We start from the raw sequence: 21,032 nt of genomic DNA, 5'->3' as shown, positions 1-21,032 counted from the left end.
TACTCTCACTGAACATTTAAAAATCCAAGCTATAATATTACTCCTGGAAAGACATAAGTAAAACTACTAATTCACTTATCAAATTTTTGCCTATTTGGTGTCTGTAACTGTGCTAGACCAGAACAATAAAAACGAGTAATACATTGTTATAATGGTCGGCAATCAACCTGGGGTTTCAGAGTTGAACAATTGTTCACACTAGAGTTTAATAACTAGTTGTGTAGAAAAGGTGCAATATGTTAAAATAGGCAAAGCCTTCACATTGGAGGAAATGCAAAGGTTAAGTTTTTAGGACTGAGTAGGAGTTAATCAAATAGAAAGGGGGGAGATTTCCAAGAGCACACACAAGCATAGGAGTTGGAAATAATGAAATACTATCTACAGAAAGGCAGATAAACTTAATAATTTACATATTTAGTTCCTGATTTTTACCATAGCCATGAGACTAGTATTATCAGATTTTTTTTCCATATTTGTACACCATCTGTATTGATTTTTTAATATTAGTAACTCAAACATAAACAAATTTATTTTATTTTATTTTTAAAAAATATTTATTTTATTTTTTTTTGAAAGGCAGAGTACAGAGAGGCAGAGGCAGAGAGAGAGAGAGAGAGAGAGAGAGAGGTCTTCCATCCACTGGTTCACTCCTCAGATGATCACAACAGTCGGAATTGCATCGATGAGAAGCGAGGAGACTGGAGCTTCTTCCGGGTCTCCCACACGGGTGCAGGGGCCCAAGGACTTGGACCATCTTCGGCTGCTTTCCCAGGTGACAGCAGAGAGCTGGAAGGGAAAAGGAGCATGGACACTCCAGAGGAGCTGGAAGGTCTTGAACTAGCATCCATACAGGTTGCTGGCACTGCAGGCAGCAGCTTTATCCGCTATGCCATGGCACCAGTCCCCATAAAATTATTCTGGAAAAAGAAGTTCTATTTTACTCTCCTAATAAATAAAGCACTATCACTTTTTGAAGATAGAAAGGAATAAAATATAAAGGCAGAGAAAGTATTACATTTTAGGTACATATGATTAAGTAAGACTATGTTGAAATCGGATGACTTTCTAAAGTATCTTTAAAGATTAGTGCTAAAACTCTCACTAGTCAAAGTGATCAATTTCAGTTCACAATTGATCATAATGATAGGACTAAGAACCAAAGGGATCACATAAACAAGAATAGTGTCTGCAAATACTACTGATAGAATCAAAAAGGGAGAGAATGATCCAACATGGGAAGTGAGATACACAGCAGACCCATAGAATGGCAGATGTCCTAAACAACACTCTGGCCTCAGAATCAGCCCTTAAGGCATGCGGATCCGGCTGAAAAGCCCATGAGAGTATTTCAGGCATGGAAAGCCAAGGCATTCTGGAAAAAAAAAAAAATCCTAAATGAAGATCTCTGCGAGTGAGATCCCAGTGGAAAGAACAGGCCATCAAAGAAGGAGGTACCTTTCTCTGAAGGGAGGAGAGAACTTCCACTTTGAATATGACCTTGTCTAAATAAGATCAAAGTTGGCAAACTCAAAAGGCTTCCATAGCCTTGGAAACGCATGACAAGAGCCTAGGGTGATTACTGATGCCATAAACAAGAGTGTCAATTTGTTAAGTCAACAACAGGAGTCACTGTGTGCTTACTCCTCATGTAGGATCTTTGTCCTTAGTGTGCTGTACATTGAGATTTAATGCTATAAATAGTACTCAAACAGTATTTTACATTTTATGTTCTGTGTGGGTGCAAACTGCGGAAATCTTTACTTAGTATATACTAAATTGATCTTCTGTATATAAAGATAATTGAAAATGAATCTTGACGTGAATGGAAGGGGAGAGGCAGCGGGAGTTGGGAGGGTTGCAGGTGGGAGGGAAGTTATGGGGGGGAGAGCGATTGTAATCTATAAGCTGTACTTTGGAAATTAAGTTTATGTTTACTAAATAAATGTTAAAACAAAGAAGTTAAAATTAAAAATAAAATAAAATAATTCCATTTAAACACTGAAAAAAAAACTCTTAAAAACATACAAATAAGGGACACATTGTTGTGAAACGCTCCACACTAAAATATAAAGAAATGATTCAACAATGTGTATGAGAGAAATGCCAGATTACCTTCAGAGGATCTCCAATTAGAATCACAGCAGACATCTCAACAGAAACCCTATGGGTTAGTAGAGAATGACGCCAGCGCCGTGGCTCACTAGGTTAATCCTCCACCTTGCGGCACTGGCACACTGGGCTCTAGTTCCGGTCGGGGCGCCGGATTCTGTCCCAGTTGCCCCTCTCCCAGGCCAGCTCTCTGCTGTGGCCAGGAAAGTGCAGTGGAGGATGGCCCAAGTCCTTGGGCCCTGCACCCCATGGGAGACCAGGATAAGCACCTGGCTCCTGGCTTCAGATCAGCGCGGTGCGCCGGCCACAGCGCTCCTTCTGCAGCGGCCGTTGGAGGGTGAACCAACGGCAAAGGAAGACCTTTCTCTCTGTCTCTCTCACTGTCCACTCTGCCTGTCAAAAAAATTAAAAAAAAAAAAAAAGAAGAGAATGGCAAGATATATTCCAAGTCTTAAGAGAAAAGAAACTGTCAACCCAGAATACTTTACCCTGCAAAGCTCTCATTTGTGAATGAAGGTGAACCAAAGACCTCTTGTAACAAACAGAAATTGAAAGAATTTGTCAGCACCCATTCAGCCTTACAAGAGATGCTTATTCATGTTCTACAGACAAAAACACAGAAACATGGTCATCACCATGAAAGAAGGTGAAGGCAGTAAAAGTACAAAGGATCCAAAGTAAATCATAAGAATACTTACAGAAAAAAATGGCAGGCCAAGTCATTACATATCAATAGTCACACTGAATGTAAATTTCCTCAACTCTCCAGTTAAAAGACACAGACTGACTGAATAGATTAAAAACAAAACCCATCTATTTGCTGCCTACATGAATACATCTCATTAACAGAGATACCTGCAGACTTATAGTGAAAGGATGAAAAAGATATTCCGCTGGTGCCCGGGCTCACTAGGCTAATCCTCTGCCTGCGGTGCAGGCACCCCAGGTTCTAGTCCCGGTTGGAGCGCCGGTTCTGTCCCGGTTGCTCCTCTTCCAGGCCAGCTCTCTGCTGTGGCCCAGGAGTGCAGTGGAGGATGGCCCAGGCTCTTGGGCCCTGTACCTACATGGGAGACCAGGAGGAAGTACCTGGCTCTTAGCTTTGGATCGGCGCAGCATGCTGGCCTCAACACATCAGCTGTAGCAGCCACTTGGGGGGTGAACCAAAGGAAAAAGGAAGACCTTTCTCTCTGTCTCTCTCTCTCATGGTCTAACTCTGCCTGTCAAAAAAAAAAAAAAAAGAAAAAAGATATTCCTGCTAGCAGAAGCCAAAAAAGCTGGTGTAGCCATCCTAATATAAGAAAAAATAGACTTTCACACAAAGAAGAGATGAAGAGGGGCACTATATAATGATTAAAGGATCAATTCAACAGGAAGCTGAGAGTATTATAAAGAAATATGCACCTAATTATAGGGCACCTGGATATTTAAAAGAAATGTTAATAGATCTAAAGTGACACATAGACTCAAGTGCAATAGTAATGGGGGATTGCAGTACCCCACTTTCAGCAATGGACAAGTCAACAAGACAGAAAATCAGCAAGGAAAAACAGAGTTAATAGATACTATAGACTAAATGAACCTAATGGATATCTACAGAATTTTCTGTCCTATAGTTGTAGAATAGACATCTTCTTACAAGTGCATGGAACTTTCTCTAGGATTGACCACATGTTAGGCCATAAAGCAAGTTTCAGCAAATTCAAAAAAATCAAAATCATACCATGAACTAGATCATATGCAAAAACATGGAGACTGAACAACATGCTCTGGAATGAAGAATAGGTCAGCAAAAATCAAAATCATAGCATGTATCTTCTCTGATCACAATGGAATGAAGCTGGAAATCAACAACTCAGCGATCTCTAGAACATATGCAAAAACATGGAGATTGAACAACATGCTCTGGAATGAAGAATAGGTCAACAAAAAAATCAAGAGAAATGAAAAAATTTCTGGAAACAAGTGAAAATAACAATACATCGTATCACGATGAAAATTACAAAACCTTAAAGAAAGAAATAGAAGAGGATACCAAGAAATGGAAAAATCTTCCATGCTCATGGATTGGAAGAATCAACATCATCAAAATGTCCATTCTCCCAAAAGCAATTTGTAGATTCAATGCAATACCAATCAAGATACCGAAGACCTTCTTCTCAGATCTGGAAAAAATGATGCTGAAATTCATCAAGGTGGCATATACCAATGCCATCTCACTAGTCCCAGTGATCAATTTCTGTTCACAATTGATCATAATGATAGGACTAAGAACCAAAGGGATCACATAAACAAGAATAGTGTCTGCAAATACTACTGATAGAATCAAAAAGGGAGAGAATGATCCAACATGGGAAGTGAGATACACAGCAGACCCATAGAATGGCAGATGTCCTAAACAACACTCTGGCCTCAGAATCAGCCCTTAAGGCATGCGGATCCGGCTGAAAAGCCCATGAGAGTATTTCAGGCATGGAAAGCCAAGACACTCTGGGAAAAAAAAAAAAAAACCTAAATGAAAGATCTCTGCGAGTGAGATCCCAGTGGAAAGAACAGGTCTTCAAAGAAGGAGGTACCTTTCTCTGAAGGGAGGAGAGAACTTCCACTTTGATAATGACCCTGTCGGAATAAGATCGAAGTCGGCGAACTCAAAAGGCCGGCACTGTGGCTCACTTGGCTAATCCTCCACCTGCTGCGCTGGTACTCTGGGTTCTAATCCCAGTTGGGGCACTGGTTCTGTCCCAGTTGCTCCTCTTCCAGTCCAGCTCTCTGCTGTGGCCTGGGAGGGCAGTGGAGGATGGCCCAAGTCCTTGGGCCCTGCACCCGCATGGGAGACCAGGAAGAAGCACCTAGCTCCTGGCTTTGGATCGGCTCAGCACGCCGGCTGTAGCAGCCATTTGGGGGGTGAACCAACAGAAGGAAGAATTGTCTCTGTCTCTCTCTCTCACTGTCTAAATCTGCCTGTCAAAAAAAAAAAAAAACAAAAACAAAAAAAAACAAAAAAAAACAAAAAAAAAACCTTATAGTATACAGCAAAATCAGTATTAAGTGGATTGTTTATAGCACCTGGTGCCTACATCAAGAAACTGGAGAGGAACCAAATAAATGAGCTATCAATGCATCTCAAAAACCTAGAAAAAGAACAAGAAACCAAACCCAAAATGAGTAAAAAGAAAAGAAATAATTAAAATTTGATAAGAAATAAACAAATTTGAAACCAAGAAACTTATACAAAAGATCAGCAAAAAGAAGAGCTGGTTTCTTGAAAAAATAAACAAAATTGACACACCATTGGCCCAAATAAGCAAAACAAACAAACAAACAAACAAAAACAGAAGAGAGAATTCCCAAATTAATAAAATTATAGGTGAAATGTAACAGTAGGCACCATAGAAATAAAAAGAATCATCAGGAGTTACACTGAGCTCTATGCTAACAAACAGGAAATCTAGAAGAAATTGACAGATGCTGGACACATAAATCCTACCTAAATTGATCCATTAAGACATAGAAGCCTAAATAGACAAATAACCAATAACTCGAATTTTATAAAGATCCTCCCCATAAAGAAAATCCCAGGACTAGATGGCTTCACTGTGGAATTCTACCAGGCATTTAAAGAAGAGCCAACTGAAGTTCTTCTCAAGCTATTCAAAACAATGGAAAGGGAGGAAACCCTCCCAAATTATTTCTATGAAACTAGCATCACCTTAGTTAGTAAACCTGAAAAATATACAACAGAGAAAGATAACTACAGACCAATTTCCCTGAAGAACATAGAGGCAAAAAAACCTCAACAACATACTAGCCAATATAATCCAACAACACTTCAGAAAAATAATTCACCCAGACCAAGTGGGATTTATCCCTGGTGTGTAGGAATGGTTCAACATTCACAAATAAATCAATGTGATACATCACATTAATAAAACAAAGAGCAAAAATCATATGATTATCTCAATAGATGCCAAGATGAACTCAAAAGGCTTCCATAGCCTTAGCAACTCATGACAAGAGCCTTGGGTGATTACTGAAGCCATAAAGAAGAGTGTCAATTGTTAAATCAACAACAGGAGTTACTGTGCACTTACTCCCCATGTAGGATCTCTGTCCTTAATGTGTTGTACTATGTGAATTAATGGTATAACTAGTACTCAAACAGTACTTTACACTTTGTGTTTCTGTGTAAACTGTTGAAATCTTTACTTAGTATATACTAAATTGATCTTCTGTATGTAAATATAATTGAAAATGAATCTTGATGTGAATGGGATGGGAGAGTGAGGGGGAGATGGAATGTTTGCGGGTGGAAGGGAGGTTATGGGGGGCAAAAGCCACTGTAATCCAAAAGTTGTACTTTGGAAATTTATATTTATTAAATAAAAGGGAAAAAAGAGAAAAAAATAGATGCCAAGAAAGCATTTGATATAATACAACACCCTTCCATGATTAAATAAGCAAATTGGGTATAGAAGGGCATTCCTCAATACAATCAAGGTAATTTATGACAAACCCACCGCCAGCTTCCTACTGAATGGGGAAAAGTGAAAAGCATTCCCCCTAAGATCTGGAACCAGGCCAGGATTCCCACTCTCACCATTGCTATTCGATAAAGTCCCGGAAGATTTAGCTGAGTCATTAGGCAAGAAAAAGAAATCAAAAGATACAAATTGGGATAGAGGAAGTCAAACTATCCCTATTTGCAGATGAGATGATTTAATATATAGGGGATCCAACAGACTCCACTAAGAAACTATTGGAACTCATAGAAGAGTTTAGTAAAGTGGCAGGATATAAAATTAACACACAAAAATCAACAGCCTTTGTATACACAGAATGCTATGGCTGAGAAACAACTTCTAAGATCAATCCCATCCACCTTAGCTACAAAAATAATCTTATAATAAATTTAACCAAGGATGTCAAAGATCTCTATGATGAGAATTACAAAATATTAAAGAAAGAAATAGAAGAAAATACAAAAAAATTTTAAAAATCTTCCATGTTCATGGATTGGAATAATCAATATCATCAAAATGTCCATGCTACTAAAAGCAATTTACAGATTCAATACTATACCAATCAAAATACTGAGGGTATTGTTCTCAGTTATGGAAAAAAGATGCTGAAATTTATATGAAAACACAGGAGATCCCAAATAGCTAAAGCAATCTTCTACAACAAAAACAAAGCCAGGGGCATCACAATACCAGATTTCAAGACATACTACAGGGCAGCTATAATCAAAACAGCCTGCTACTGGTACAAGAACAGATGGATATACCAATGGAACAAAATAGAAATGCCAGAAATCAATCCATGCAAATACAGCCAACTTTTCTTTGACAAAGGAGCTAAAACCAAGGACAGTATCTTCAACAAATGGTGCTAGGAAAACTGGATATCCAAATGCAGAAGTATGAAGCAAGACCCCTACCTTACACATTACACAAAAATCCAGTCAAAATTGATTAAAGACCTAAATCTATGACCCAACACCATCAAATTAGTAGAAAACATTGGGGAAATCCTGCAAGACATTGGCATAGGCAATGAGAGTATTTCAGGCATGGAAAGCCAAGACATTCTGGCAAAAAAATGACCTAAATGAAAGATCTCTGTGAGTGAGATCCCAGCAGAAAGAATAGGCTGTCAAGGAAGGAGATACCTTTCTCTGAAGGGAGGAGAGAACTTCCACTTTGAATATGACTTTGCCTAAATAAGATTGGAGTTGGTGAACTCAAGAGGCTTCGATAGCCATGGCAGCTCATGACAAGAGACTCGGGTGATTACTGACGTCATAAATAAGAGTGTCAAATGTTAAAACAACAGGAGTCACTGTGCACTTACTCCCCATGTAGGATCTCTGTCCTTAATGTGTTGTACTATGTGAATTAATGGTATAACTAGTACTCAAACAGTACTTTACACTTTGTGTTTCTGTGTGGGTGCAAACTGTTGAAATCTTTACTTAGTATATACTAAATTGATCTTCTGTATGTAAATATAATTGAAAATCAATCTTGATGTGAATGGGATGGGAGAGGAAGTGGGAGATGGGTTGGTTGCGGGTGGTAGAGTGGTTATGGGAGGAAAAAGCCGCTATAATCCAAAAGTTGTACTTTGGAAATTTTTATTTATTAAATAAAAGTTAAAAAAAAAGACCACAGAGGCACAGGCAATCAAAGCCAAAACTGACAAATGGGATTATATCAAATTGAGAAGCTTTGGTACTACAAAAGAAGCACTCAGCGAAGTGAAGAGGCAACTCACAGAATGGGAGAAATTATTTGCAAAGTATGCAACAGATAAAGGATTAATTAAAGGATTAATTACCAGAATATATCAAGAGATCAAGATACTCAACAACAACAAAACAAACAACCCAGTTAAGAAATGTACAAAGGACTTAAACAGGCATTTTTCATAAGAGGGCATTTAAATAGCCAATGGCCACATTAAAAAATGCTCAGGATCACTAGCCATCAGGGAAATGCAAATCAAAACCACAATGAGGTTTTACCTCACCCCAGTTAGAATGGCTCTCATAAAGAAATCAACAAACAAGAATGCTGGTGAGGATGTGGGATAAAAGGTACCCTAATTCACTATTTGTGGGAATGTAAACTGGTAAAACCACTATGGAGACAGTATGCAGATACCTCAGAAATCTGAATATAGACCTACCATATGACCCAGCCATCCCACTCTTAGGAATTTACCCAAGGGAAATGAAGTCAACACATAAAAGAGTTATCTACACCACCGTATTTATTGCATCTCAATTCGTAATAGCTAAGACATGAAATCCACCCGAATGCCGTAAACTGAAGACTGGATAAAGAAATTATGGGATATGTACATCATGAAATACTACACAAAGGTTAAAAAAAACTGGTCATTTGCAACATAATGGATGAAGCAGGAAAAACCATACTTAGTGAAATAAGCCAGTCTCCAAAAGGACAAATGCCATATATTCTCCTTGATCTGTGATAACAAATAGAGCACCTAAAAGGTAATCTATAGGAGTGAAATTGACATTTTGAGAAGCAATGACTTTGAACAGCCCTTGTCTCAGCTGTTGAGGAACAGGTTTTTTCCCCCATACTATTTATTGAACTCTTTACTTAACATAGAGTTAATCATACATGTATAAAGTTAGTTGAAAATACATCTTAAGAGGCCGGCACTGTGGCCCAGTGGGTTAAAATCCTGGCCTGAAGTGCCAGCTCTAGTCCCAGCTGCTCTTCTTCTTATCCAGCTCTCTGCTATGGCCTGGGAAAGCAGTTGAAGATGGCCCAAGTCCTCAGGTCCCTGCACCCACGTGGGAGACCTGGAAGAAGCTCTGGTTCCTGTCTTCGGATCCACGCAGCTCTAGCCATTGCAGCCATCTGGGGAGTGAACCAGCGGATGGTAGACCTCTCTCTCTGACTCCACCTCTCTCTGTAACTCTGTCTTTCAAATAAAATAAAAAAAATAAATCTTTTAAAAAGAAGAGAGGGTTGGGAGAGTGGGTGGGAGGGTTGGTATGGTGGGAAGAATAAACAAAAATACTGAAGACATTCTTCTCAGATCTGGAAAAAATGATGCTGAAATTCATATGGAGACACAGGAGACCTCGAATAGCTAAAGCAATCTTGTACAACAAAAACAAAGCTGGAGGCATCACAATACCAGATTTCAGGACATACTACAGGGCAGTTGTTATCAAAACAGCATGGTACTGGTACAGAAACAGATGGATAGACCAATGGAACAGAATAGAAACACAGAAATCAATTCAAACATCTACAGCCAACTTATATTTGATCAAGGATTTAAAACCAATCCCTGGAATAAGGACAGTCTATTCAATAAATGGTGCTGGGAAAATTGGATTTCCACGTGCAGAATAATGAAGCAAGACCCCTACCTTTCACCTTACACAAAAATCCACTCAACATGGATTAAAGGCTTAAATCTATGACCTGACACCATCAAATTATTAGAGAGCACTGGAAAAACCCTGCAAGATATAGGTACCGGCAATGACTTCTTGGAAAACACCCCAGAAGCACAGGCAGTCAAAGCCAAAATTAACATTTGGGATTGCATCAAATTGAGAAGTTTCTGTACTGCAAAAGAAACAGTCAGGAGAGTGAAGAAGCAACTGACAGAATGAGAAAAAATATTTGCGAACTATGCAACTGATAAAGGGTTGATAACTAGACTCTACAAAGAAACTCCACAAGATCAAAACAAACAACCCACTTCAGAGATGGGCCAAGGACTTCAATAGACATTTTTCAAAAGAGGAAATCCAAATGGCCAACAGGCACATGAAAAAATGTTCAAGGTCATTAGCAATCAGGGAAATGCAAATCAAAACCACAATGAGGTTTCACCTCACCTCGGTTAGAATGGCTCACATTCAGAAATCTGCCAACAACAGATGCTGGAGAGGATGTGGGGAAAAAGGGACACTAACCCACTGTTGGTGGGAATGCAAACTGGTCAAGCCACTATGGAAGTCAGTCTGGATTCCTCAGAAACCTGAAGATAACCCTACCATACAACCCAGCTATCCCACTCCTTGGAATTTACCCAAAGGAAATTAAATTAGCAAACAAAAAAGGGGTCTGCACCTTAATGTTTATTGCAGCTCAGTTCACAATAGCTAAGACCTGGAACCAACCCAAATGCCCATCAACAGTAGACTGGATAAAGAAATTATGGGATATGTACTCTATAGAACACTATACAGCAGTCAAAAACAATGAAATCTGGTCATTTGCAACAAGATGGAGGAATCTGGAAAACATGCTGAGTGAATTCAGCCAGTCCCAAAGGGACAAATATCATATGTTCTCCCTGATCGGCCACAACTAACTGAGCACCAAAGGGGAAACTTGTTGAAATGAAATGGACACTATGAGAAACAGTGACTTGATCAGCTCTTGTGCTGACTGTTGATGTACAATGTAATACTTTATCCCTTCTAGTATTTTCTCTTTGTTTTGTTCTAGTACTATTGGTTGAACTCTGTAATTAACACACAATTATTCTTAGGTGTTTAAATTTTAACTGAAAAGTGATCCCTGTTAAATATAAGAGTGGGAATAAGAGAGGGAGGAGATGTACAATTTGGGACATGCTCAATCGGACTTGCCCCAAATGGTGGAGTTAGAATCGTGCCAGGGGATTCCAATATAATCCTGTCAAGGTGGCATGTACCAATGCCATCTCAATAGTCCAAGTGATCAATTTCAGTTCACAATTGATCACACTGATAGTTCTAAGAGTCAAAGGGATCACACAAACAAGACTAGTGTCTGCTAATACTAACTGATAGAATCAAAAAGGGAGAGAATGATCCATCATGGGAAGTGAGATACACAGCAGACCCATAGAATAGCAGATGTCCTAAACAGCACTCTGGCCTCAGAATCAGCCCTTAAGGCATTTGGATCTGGCTGAAGAGCCCATGAGAGTATTTTAGGCATGGAAAGCCAAAACAATCTGGAAAAAAAAAAAAAAAAGAAGAAGACCTAAATGAAAGATCTCTGCGAGTGAGATCCCAGTGGAAAGAACAGGTCTTCAAAGAAGGAGGTACCTTTCTCTGAAGGGAGGAGAGAACTTCCACTTTGATAATGACCCTGTCGGAATAAGATCGAAGTCGGCGAACTCAAAAGGCTTCCATAGCCTTGGCAGCTCATGACTAGAGCCTAGGGAGATTACTGATGCCATAAACAAGAGTGTCAATTTGTTAAGTCAACAACAGGAGTCACTGTGTGCTTACTTCTCATGTGGGATCTGTCCTTAATGTGTTGACCAATGTGAAGTAATGCTATAACTAGTACTGAAACAGTATTTTACACTTTGTGTCTCTGTGTGGGTGCAAACTGATGAAATCTTTACTTATTATATACTAAATCAATCTTCTGTATATAAAAATAATTGAAAATGAATCTTGATGTGAATGGAATGGGAGAGGGAGTGGGAGATGAGAGGGGTGCGAGTGGGAGGGAAGTTATTGGGGGGTGGGTGGGAAGCCATTGTAATCCATAAACTGTACTTTGGAAATTTATATTTATATTTACTAAATTAAAAAAGGCTAAAAAAATAACCTCTGGTCAAATGGATATAATGACTTTCTCACTATTAGGAAGTTTTTATTCTTCTTTATAAAAGTATGATAAGAAATATTAATTTCTGACAATGCTTACAATATTTAAATTCTTGAGATATTTTGTAGAAAATTTAAAAAATGTGATGGTCTTGTCTACCCCAGTCTGGGGAGTTCTACCCCTTGATCTCAAAATATAAATCTCAAAATATAGAAAGTATTATGTCAAACAAAGCTCAAAATTCTTCACATAAAAATTACAACAGATGATTAATTATTAACATCCAATTACCCCTTTGTTTTCTGGCATAGAATACCAACTTTAAATTCTTTGGGAGAATATATAGATTCTTAGACACAGCATTATCAGTAACAAAAGGCTCAGTAATTACTTGGAAACACAAAACTGCTCCTTCAACAAAAGAGCGGATGTTGAATTTAAGCAATGGACTCCATTTGAGAAAAGTGTACCCATTAAAAAATCAATACCTCTAGCTCTAGGGGGTCACAACAAATGTGTTCAGATCTTGCCAAAAAAATTTAGGACTCAGGGCATTTCACCTAAGAAACATTTTAAGCTTAAGATTTGTCAGACTTTCAAACTTAGGAAGATGTAAAAAATCCTCTAAATATTGATTGAAAAAGAATTTAAAGAATCAAAATATCATATAAATGATAACCATAGAAACAAGCTACACAATTGAATTACTTAAATCAGAAAGCAAGATGCATATTCTTTATAAATATATTTTTTTCTTTTTATATCAGAGACAAAGTAAGCAAATAAACTTTGTCTCCCTAAAGTACAAGTTGAATGAGTTCTTAAAATTGATTGGCACTAATTTTCCTTTTTAGGATTTTCTGAAGGGTTTGGAAAAAGGTTAAAGTCTTGCCATTTTACAGGGTGATATACACTCCTAGAGGTTTATCTATCATCCTACTGGCATATTTGATAATTCATTTCAAAATCAATGACAGTTCACCCTTCCCCACAGGGCTTCAATGTTTCTATTTGAAACCTACAGAAAACTGAGCCAACTACAAATGGCAAATTTTATTTTTAACCTCCAGCTGGGATAATTCTGTAGTAGGCTAAAGAATGAAAAGTCTCTTCTAAAGGTCAATCAAAAAAATCCCAATTTCAGAACCAGAAAATCATCAATCAAAATACCCTATTTGGAATCAGTTAGAAATATTTATTTTTTTCCTCTCAGCCCACAATATACTAACAGATCAAGTCCTTATGATAAAATACAAAGGAATGTGCAACATTCTCCCATCCCACTATTTTCTTGGTGACTGCAGATCAAAAATAAACAATGTTGATTTGAACTCCATGTAAGAGGATGAGTCACTGTGTCAGGGTAGTGTGAATCAGTTACATGGAATTCTTTCTTGAACACAGATGATTTAATTCTGATTGGACAATTGGCCAGTTTATTTGTTCATGAAACATGGAAGAGATTACTAGCAATCTTAATGATATGTCTTGTTGATAGATTAAAAAAAAAAAAAGAAAACAACTGTAAGTAACTGTCATTTTCATTATATGAAACCATTAGGGTAAGGGAACAGAGAATAGCATTGGTGGGGGTGGCTGCTTCCATTGCATACAAAAAGCCTCATTTAGGGGCAGGTGTTTGTTTCTCTTGCATCCCAAATGGGAGTGCCCTTAGCAGAGCCCTGGCTGAAGTAGCTGGGTTCCTGTTGTCCATGTGGAAGACCTGGACCGTAGTCCCTGTTCCCGGCTTTGACCAGGCCCAGTCCTGATTACTGAGGTATTTGGAAAGTGAATCAGCAGATGGAAGGTGTCTGTCACTTTCTCTCTCTCTCTCTCTCTCTCTCTCTCTCTCTCTCTTCCTTTCTCTCTTTTTCTCTATCCCTCTGCCTTTCTCAATAAATAAAATTAAAGACAGTTTTTTAGAGTCAATCTGTGAGTTTACTTTCTAATGCTAAATTAGCCTGAGAGAGTCAATACTTTCAATAATTTTCCCCAATCCCTTTCTAAATCCTCATAGTCATCTAACAAATGTAGACAATTCAAACATTCGTTTATTCTTACAGGGAATTTTTTCTTAGAGATGAGTAAATATTAGCTCAAATGCTCACATCAATTTGATTTCTGATTTGGGTCAATTTTTTGAGTCATCTTTGTATTTCTTCTTGATTTTGTTTTTCTTTTCCTGAGCTTCTCTCTCTAAATCACTCTCTCTTGGATTGCTTTCCAATAAACAGAGCTCTGTATCATTCTGTTGATATAAAAGGTTGCATTCAGAAGACAGCAAAATGGCAGTTAGCTATTGATTTGTTGACCCAGTGGAACTTTACTACCACACATCCCACTAATTTCAGACTTCTGGGCCAGGATGGATTCCAAATTTGTTGATGCTGTTCTTTTGAACTATTCAGAAAGTAGTACCCACAAGAGGCAAGCAATCATCCAGGGTGAGTGCACAGATGGGACCTGAAAAATCATTCAGTCTAGTTCCTCAGTTATACAGATGGAGAAACGAAGCAGTTGCATTTACAGGAATGCACATCTCCTAAGTAGCAATGGCAGCACTCACAAATGAATCTTATGAATTCCTCTCCAGAGAGTATTACACGGATGATTTTCCATATCTTAAATATATACTTCTTTTATAAGGGTCAATTAATTAAGTAGTTGTTCCTTTAAGGAAAGCGAAACCAATATAGGAGAGTACACAGTGAATTAAAATTTGTGTTTCCATTGTCATCTGGAAATGCAGTGAATTTTATTGAATGTAAGAACTATCTCAAAATGAAGAAAAAAGTTTTATATTTTGCTCAATTTTTATGTAGTGTTTCCCTTAGAAATTTAATAACTACCTCATGAGGCAAGTTTACATATTATCTCTGAATTACATGTGACAAAACTGAGGTTAGAAATATTACCTGACTTGCTCAAGGTCATATAGCTATTAAATTAGTGTTACCACTCAGAAGAGGCAGATGTTGGTGCTGATACTGCAGCACTGAAGGTTAAGCAGTAGCCTGCAATGCCAGCATTGCACACTGGAGCTCCAGATTGATTACTGGTTGCTCCGGTTCTTATCATGCTCCCTAGTAACACCTGGGAAAGCAGCAGAAGATGGTCCAAGTACATGGGTCCCGGCCACCCATAGGAGAGACCCAGATGAAGTTTCTGTCTCCTGTGCCCAGCACAGACTCGACTGTCCTAGCCAGCTGGGGAGGAAACCAGTGGGTGGAAGATCTCTTTCTCCTTTATATTATTCTCTGTCACTCTCAAATAAATAAAATCTTAAAAAAAAAAAAGAGGCAGAAGTTGGGTCACTCTGCACAACAATCTTATTCTTTCCTTTTGGGATCCGTCCTTTTGGGATTTGGGACTATGTTAGGGGGAGTTATTCAAAGGAATCACAGTCTTTTTGTCTCTTGAATAATGACTTTGACTGAACTGTGTATGGCCTTGCCTAAGTATCTCAGGGACTCTGTGTGAAGCTGGGCGGAGTAAGTCTTACATAATGTTAATGACAGTCATTCACATAAAAAGCATTGCAAATGATACTTCCTAGATGTGTGAATTGCAGGAGCTCTGCGTGGAGGCATAGAAATAGAATCATCTGTGAGGTAATGTTACTACATTTATGATGGGGAAGTTGTTGAGTAGTTCATTCTCTTATGAAGAAGTATGCCCTTTATGAAAAAACTTTTCAAGATAGGTATTTTCCTGAGTACTAGAAAACATTTTTTTTCTAAAGATTGAGTTCACATTTTCCTTATGGATAATTTGGATTGGCATCTGGTGTCTTTTTCTGCCATTCATGAAGTTCAATTTAAGGAATTTGGCAGCACCATGAATAGAGAGAGCATCAGCAGACTAAACTTTCTTAATCTTATTTTATTAATCTATCATATCTCATGACTTCTCTTATATATTATTTTCTACTTGGATCTTCAAAAAGTTGTTACGGGGCAGTGCCATGGCTCACTTGGTTAATCCTCTGCCTGTGGCACCGGCATCCCATATGGGCACCGGGTTCTAGTCCCAGTTGCTGCTCTTCCAGTCCATCTCTCTGCTGTGGCCCAGAAGGGCAGTGGAGGATGCCCCAAATGCTTGGGCCCCTGCACCCACGTGGGAGACCAGGAAAAGGCACCTGGCTCCTGGCTTCGGATCAGCGCAGCGCTGGCCGTGGCAACCATTTGGGGACTGAACCAACGGAAGAAAGACCTTTCTCTCTGTCTCTCTCACTGTCTGTAACTCTACCTGTCAAATAAAAAAAAAAAGTTGCTACAAAATGTGTGTTTTGAAAAACTATGGCGACATTTGAAACCTGCTGTGCCGGCATCCCATATGGGTGCTGGGTTCTAGTCCCGGTTGCTCCTCTTCCAGTCCCGCCCTCTGCTGTGGCCCGGGAGGGCAGTGGAGGATGGCCCAAATGCTTGGGCCCCTGCATCTGCATGAGAAACTGGGAAGAAGCACCTGGCTCCTGGCTTCGGATCAGCGCAGCGCTGGCCATGGCGGCCATTTGGGGAGTGAACCAATGGAAGGAAGACCTTTCTCTCTGTCTCTATCTCTTACTGTCTATAACTCTACCTGTCAAATAAAAAAAAATCTGGTAACAATAATAGATAGAATTAAAAAGGAGTGAATGCCTCAACATGAGGAGCGGTTCACACAGCAAACTCATAGAATGACCATCACTTTAAATAGCATTCTGACCTCAGAATCAGCCTTTAAGGCATCCTGGTCTGGCTGAAAAGTCCATGAGAGCATTTCAGGCATAGAAAGCCAAGACATTATGGCCAAAAATGTCTACATGAAGGACCTCAGTGGGTGAGACCCCAGTGGAAAGAAGTGGTCATCAAAGAAGGATGCACTTTTCTCAGAGGGAAGGAGAGAACTTCCAACCTGCTTAAGATCTTATTTAAATACTGACAGTTTGTGGATTCAAAAGCTTCCATAGCCTAGGCAGCTCATGTCAAGAGCCCTGGGTAGTCACTGACATCATACATAAGAGTGTTAATTGTTAAAATAACCACAGGAGTCACTGTGCACTAACTTCTGATGCTGGACCTCTGTCCTCAAAAGGTTGTATTATAATTATATCTAAGTGCTTGCAAAAAGATGCATCATTCTTGAGTGCTTCTTTAAAGTTACCTAAGTTTCTAAAAAGAAAAAGGAGTGATTTTTTAAAAGAAATTTTAAATAGTCACAACAATGTGTCTCTTGGAAGGACTAGAAGTAAATGGACTCATTATACATAATAAATGTGAAAGGAAAGAAGAAATAAAGGTAAAAGAAAGGAACTTGTTAAGCAATTCTATATATAGCAAAAATGGGAAATGTTAACTTTTTCATTAATAAAAGCATCCATGCACTATAAGAAATATTAAGGAATGAAATTTAGATAGAAACTTAAGATATAAACAGAGAAAAAAGTATTAAAGATACTAAAAATTAAAGTTAAAAATAAAAAGAAATTAAGGAGAGCAGTATAACTAATTAAACAATTGTAAAGATAAAGTGACAACAGAGCTCTAAAACACATGAAAGAATACTGATAACTAAAAGTAAAAATAAATGAAACCTCAATTATAGATGGAGACTTTACAAATCTTTTATGTATTAAAGAATTCACATACAGAAAACAATAACGATATGGAGGAATAGAACAAGATAGTCAATCACCTTAACTTAAACTAAGAGAGGGAGCTGAGGAAGAGACAGAGAAAAGTCTTTAATCTTTTGGTTTACTCCCCAAATGCCTGTAACAGCCAGATCTGGGCCAGGTCAAGGCTAGGTGCCTGGAACTTTCGCCTGGGCTCCCACATGGTTGGCAGAGGCCCAAGCACTTGGACTGTTTTCTGCTGTCTTCCTATGCACATCAGTAGGGAACTTGATATAATTTGGAGCAGCCAGGATTCAAACTGTGGCTCGCATGGGATGCTGGCTCATAAGTGGTGACTTAACCCACTGTGCTACAATGCCGACCCCCAAAACTGATTTCTTTAAGAAATCAATAAAATTGACACATCTTTGGTCAAATTTATCAGAAAAAGAAGGACACATAAATTACCAATATGGGGAATAAAATAAAGGCATCACTACATGTCCCACAGATGCTATAAAATAAGGAAATATGAGTATATTTTCCAGTAATTCTACAAAATGGAAAAAGTATTTAAAAAACACAAACTGTGAAGGATCACACAAAAATACAGATAAGTTAGGCAGCTATACAAGTACAAGAAGTTGAATTTTCAACTAAAAAGTTTTTGTTTAATTACTATAAAGTTGAACATAACGATATGATTCAGCTATCCTCAAAATACACTTTGGACCTCATTCATTTCAACCGGCCTCTGGTCGTGCAGCTCCGGCTCTCGTCACCGCCGTTCCTCCGCCGCTGCCGCCCCCGCGAGGCTTCGCCGTCGTCGAAGCCTCTTGCAGCGACTCGTCGCACCCGTTTCTCTTAGCTTCGTCCCCCACCAACCGCAACCATTGACGCCATGTCGGGATACTCGAGCGACCGGGATCGCGGTCGCGATCGAGGGTTTGGTGCGCCTCGATTTGGAGGAAGTAGGGCAGGGCCTCTACCTGGAAAGAAATTTGGAAACCCTGGAGAGAAACTAGTTAAAAAGAAGTGGAATCTTGATGAGCTGCCCAAATTTGAGAAGAATTTTTATCAAGAACATCCTGATTTGGCTAGACGCACAGCCCAAGAGGTGGAGACATACAGAAGAAGCAAGGAAGTTACAGTTAGAGGTCACAATTGCCCAAAGCCAGTTCTGAATTTCTATGAAGCAAACTTTCCTGCAAACGTCATGGACGTGATTGCAAGGCAGAACTTTACTGAACCCACTGCTATTCAAGCTCAGGGATGGCCAGTTGCTCTAAGTGGATTAGATATGGTTGGAGTAGCTCAGACCGGATCTGGGAAAACATTGTCTTATTTGCTGCCTGCCATCGTCCACATCAATCATCAGCCATTCTTAGAGAGAGGTGATGGACCTATTTGCTTGGTGCTGGCACCAACTTGGGAACTGGCTCAGCAAGTGCAGCAAGTAGTTGCTGAATACTGTAGAGCTTGTCGCTTGAAGTCTACTTGCATCTATGGTGGTGCTCCCAAGGGACCACAGATCCGCGACTTGGAGAGAGGTGTGGAAATCTGTATTGCAACACCTGGAAGACTGATTGCCTTTTTAGAGTGTGGAAAAACCAATCTGAGAAGAACAACTTACCTGGTCCTTGATGAAGCAGATAGAATGCTTGATATGGGCTTTGAACCCCAAATAAGGAAGATTGTGGATCAGATAAGACCTGATAGGCAAACCCTAATGTGGAGTGCTACATGGCCAAAAGAAGTAAGACAGCTTGCTGAAGATTTTCTGAAAGACTACATTCATATAAACATTGGAGCACTGGAATTGAGTGCAAACCACACATTCTTCAGATAGTGGATGTATGTCATGATGTAGAAAAGGATGAAAAACTTATTCGTCTAATGGAAGAGATCATGAGTGAGAAGGAAAATAAAACCATTGTTTTTGTTGAAACCAAAAGAAGATGTGATGAGCTTACCAGAAAAATGAGGAGAGATGGGTGGCCTGCCATGGGTATCCATGGTGACAAGAGTCAACAGGAGCGTGACTGGGTTCTAAATGAATTCAAACATGGAAAAGCTCCTATTCTGATTGCTACAGATGTGGCCTCCAGAGGGCTAGATGTGGAAGATGTGAAATTTGTCATCAATTATGACTACCCTAACTCCTCAGAGGATTATATTCATCGAATTGGAAGAACTGCTCGCAGTACCAAAACGGGCACAGCATACACTTTCTTTACACCTAATAACATAAAGCAAGTGAGCGACCTTATCTCTGTGCTTCGGGAAGCTAATCAAGCAATTAACCCCAAGTTGCTTCAGCTGGTCGAAGACAGAGGGGCAGGTCGTTCCAGGGGTAGAGGAGGCATGAAGGATGACCGTTGGGACAGATACTCTGCGGGCAAAAGGGGTGGATTTAATACCTTTAGAGACAGGGAAAATTATGACAGAGGTTACTCTAGTCTGCTTAAGAGAGATTTTGGGGCAAAAACTCAAAATGGTGTTTACAGTGCTGCAAGTTACACCAATGGGAGCTTTGGAAGTAATTTTGTGTCTGCTGGTTTACAGACCAGTTTTAGGACTGGTAATCCAACAGGGACTTACCAGAATGGGTATGATAGCACTCAGCAATATGGAAGTAATGTTCCAAATATGCACAATGGTATGAACCAACAGGCATATGCATATCCTGCTACTGCAGCTGCACCTATGATTGATTATCCAATGCCAACAGGATATTCTCAATAAGACTTTAGAAGTATATGTAAATGTCTGTTTTTCATAATTGCTCTTTATATTGTGTGTTACCAGACAAGATAGTTATTTAAGAAACATGGGAAATGCAGAAATGACTGCAGTGCAGCAGTAATTATGGTGCACTTTTTCGCTATTTAAGTTGGATATTTCTCTACATTCCTGAAACAATTTTTAGGTTTTTTTTGTACTAGAAAACGCAGGCAGTGTTTTCACAAAAGTAACTGTACAGTGATTTGAAATACAATAAATGAAGGCAATGCATGGCCTTCCAATACAAATATTTGAAGACTGAAAAAAAAATACACTTTGACCCCAAAATAAATGAAAACAAATATCTACATGAAAACTTTTATGAGCATATTTGTGGTGAGTTTATTCAGTAATCAAAAACTTAAAACAATCTACATGTCCAAAAATTCTCAAATAAACACATGTAAGTCCATAATATAGGTGCCTACAGAGTAATAAAA

General features: G+C 39.0%; 1 long non-coding RNA gene and 1 pseudogene across 8 annotated transcripts in view; one reads left to right on the top strand and one right to left on the bottom strand.

Annotated features, from left to right (window-relative positions):
• LOC103350114 (uncharacterized) overlaps positions 1 to 21,032 on the bottom strand; it is a 154,468-nt gene that overhangs the window by 44,581 nt on the left and 88,855 nt on the right. The window contains exon 4 of one of the 7 annotated variants that reach the window (XR_016210873.1): positions 519 to 917. The exons of 5 other annotated variants lie outside the window; for them this stretch is intronic. This is a non-coding gene — a long non-coding RNA (uncharacterized LOC103350114). Of the gene's footprint in view, positions 1 to 518; positions 918 to 21,032 lie in introns of those variants that run through there. One more of the 7 variants, XR_016210875.1, reaches the window with a different exon arrangement.
• LOC138850593 (putative ATP-dependent RNA helicase DDX5 pseudogene) lies at positions 18,534 to 20,574 on the top strand (annotated as a pseudogene). The gene has a single exon (XR_016237159.1). The product of XR_016237159.1 is annotated as a putative ATP-dependent RNA helicase DDX5 pseudogene (transcript).

Source organism: Oryctolagus cuniculus, chromosome 7 (assembly GCF_051225735.1).
Source record: "Oryctolagus cuniculus isolate XC-2025 breed Fujian yellow rabbit chromosome 7, ASM5122573v1, whole genome shotgun sequence".
In the NCBI taxonomy this organism is placed as follows: Eukaryota; Metazoa; Chordata; class Mammalia; order Lagomorpha; family Leporidae; genus Oryctolagus; species Oryctolagus cuniculus.
This window is presented reverse-complemented; position numbering and strand designations above follow the sequence as displayed.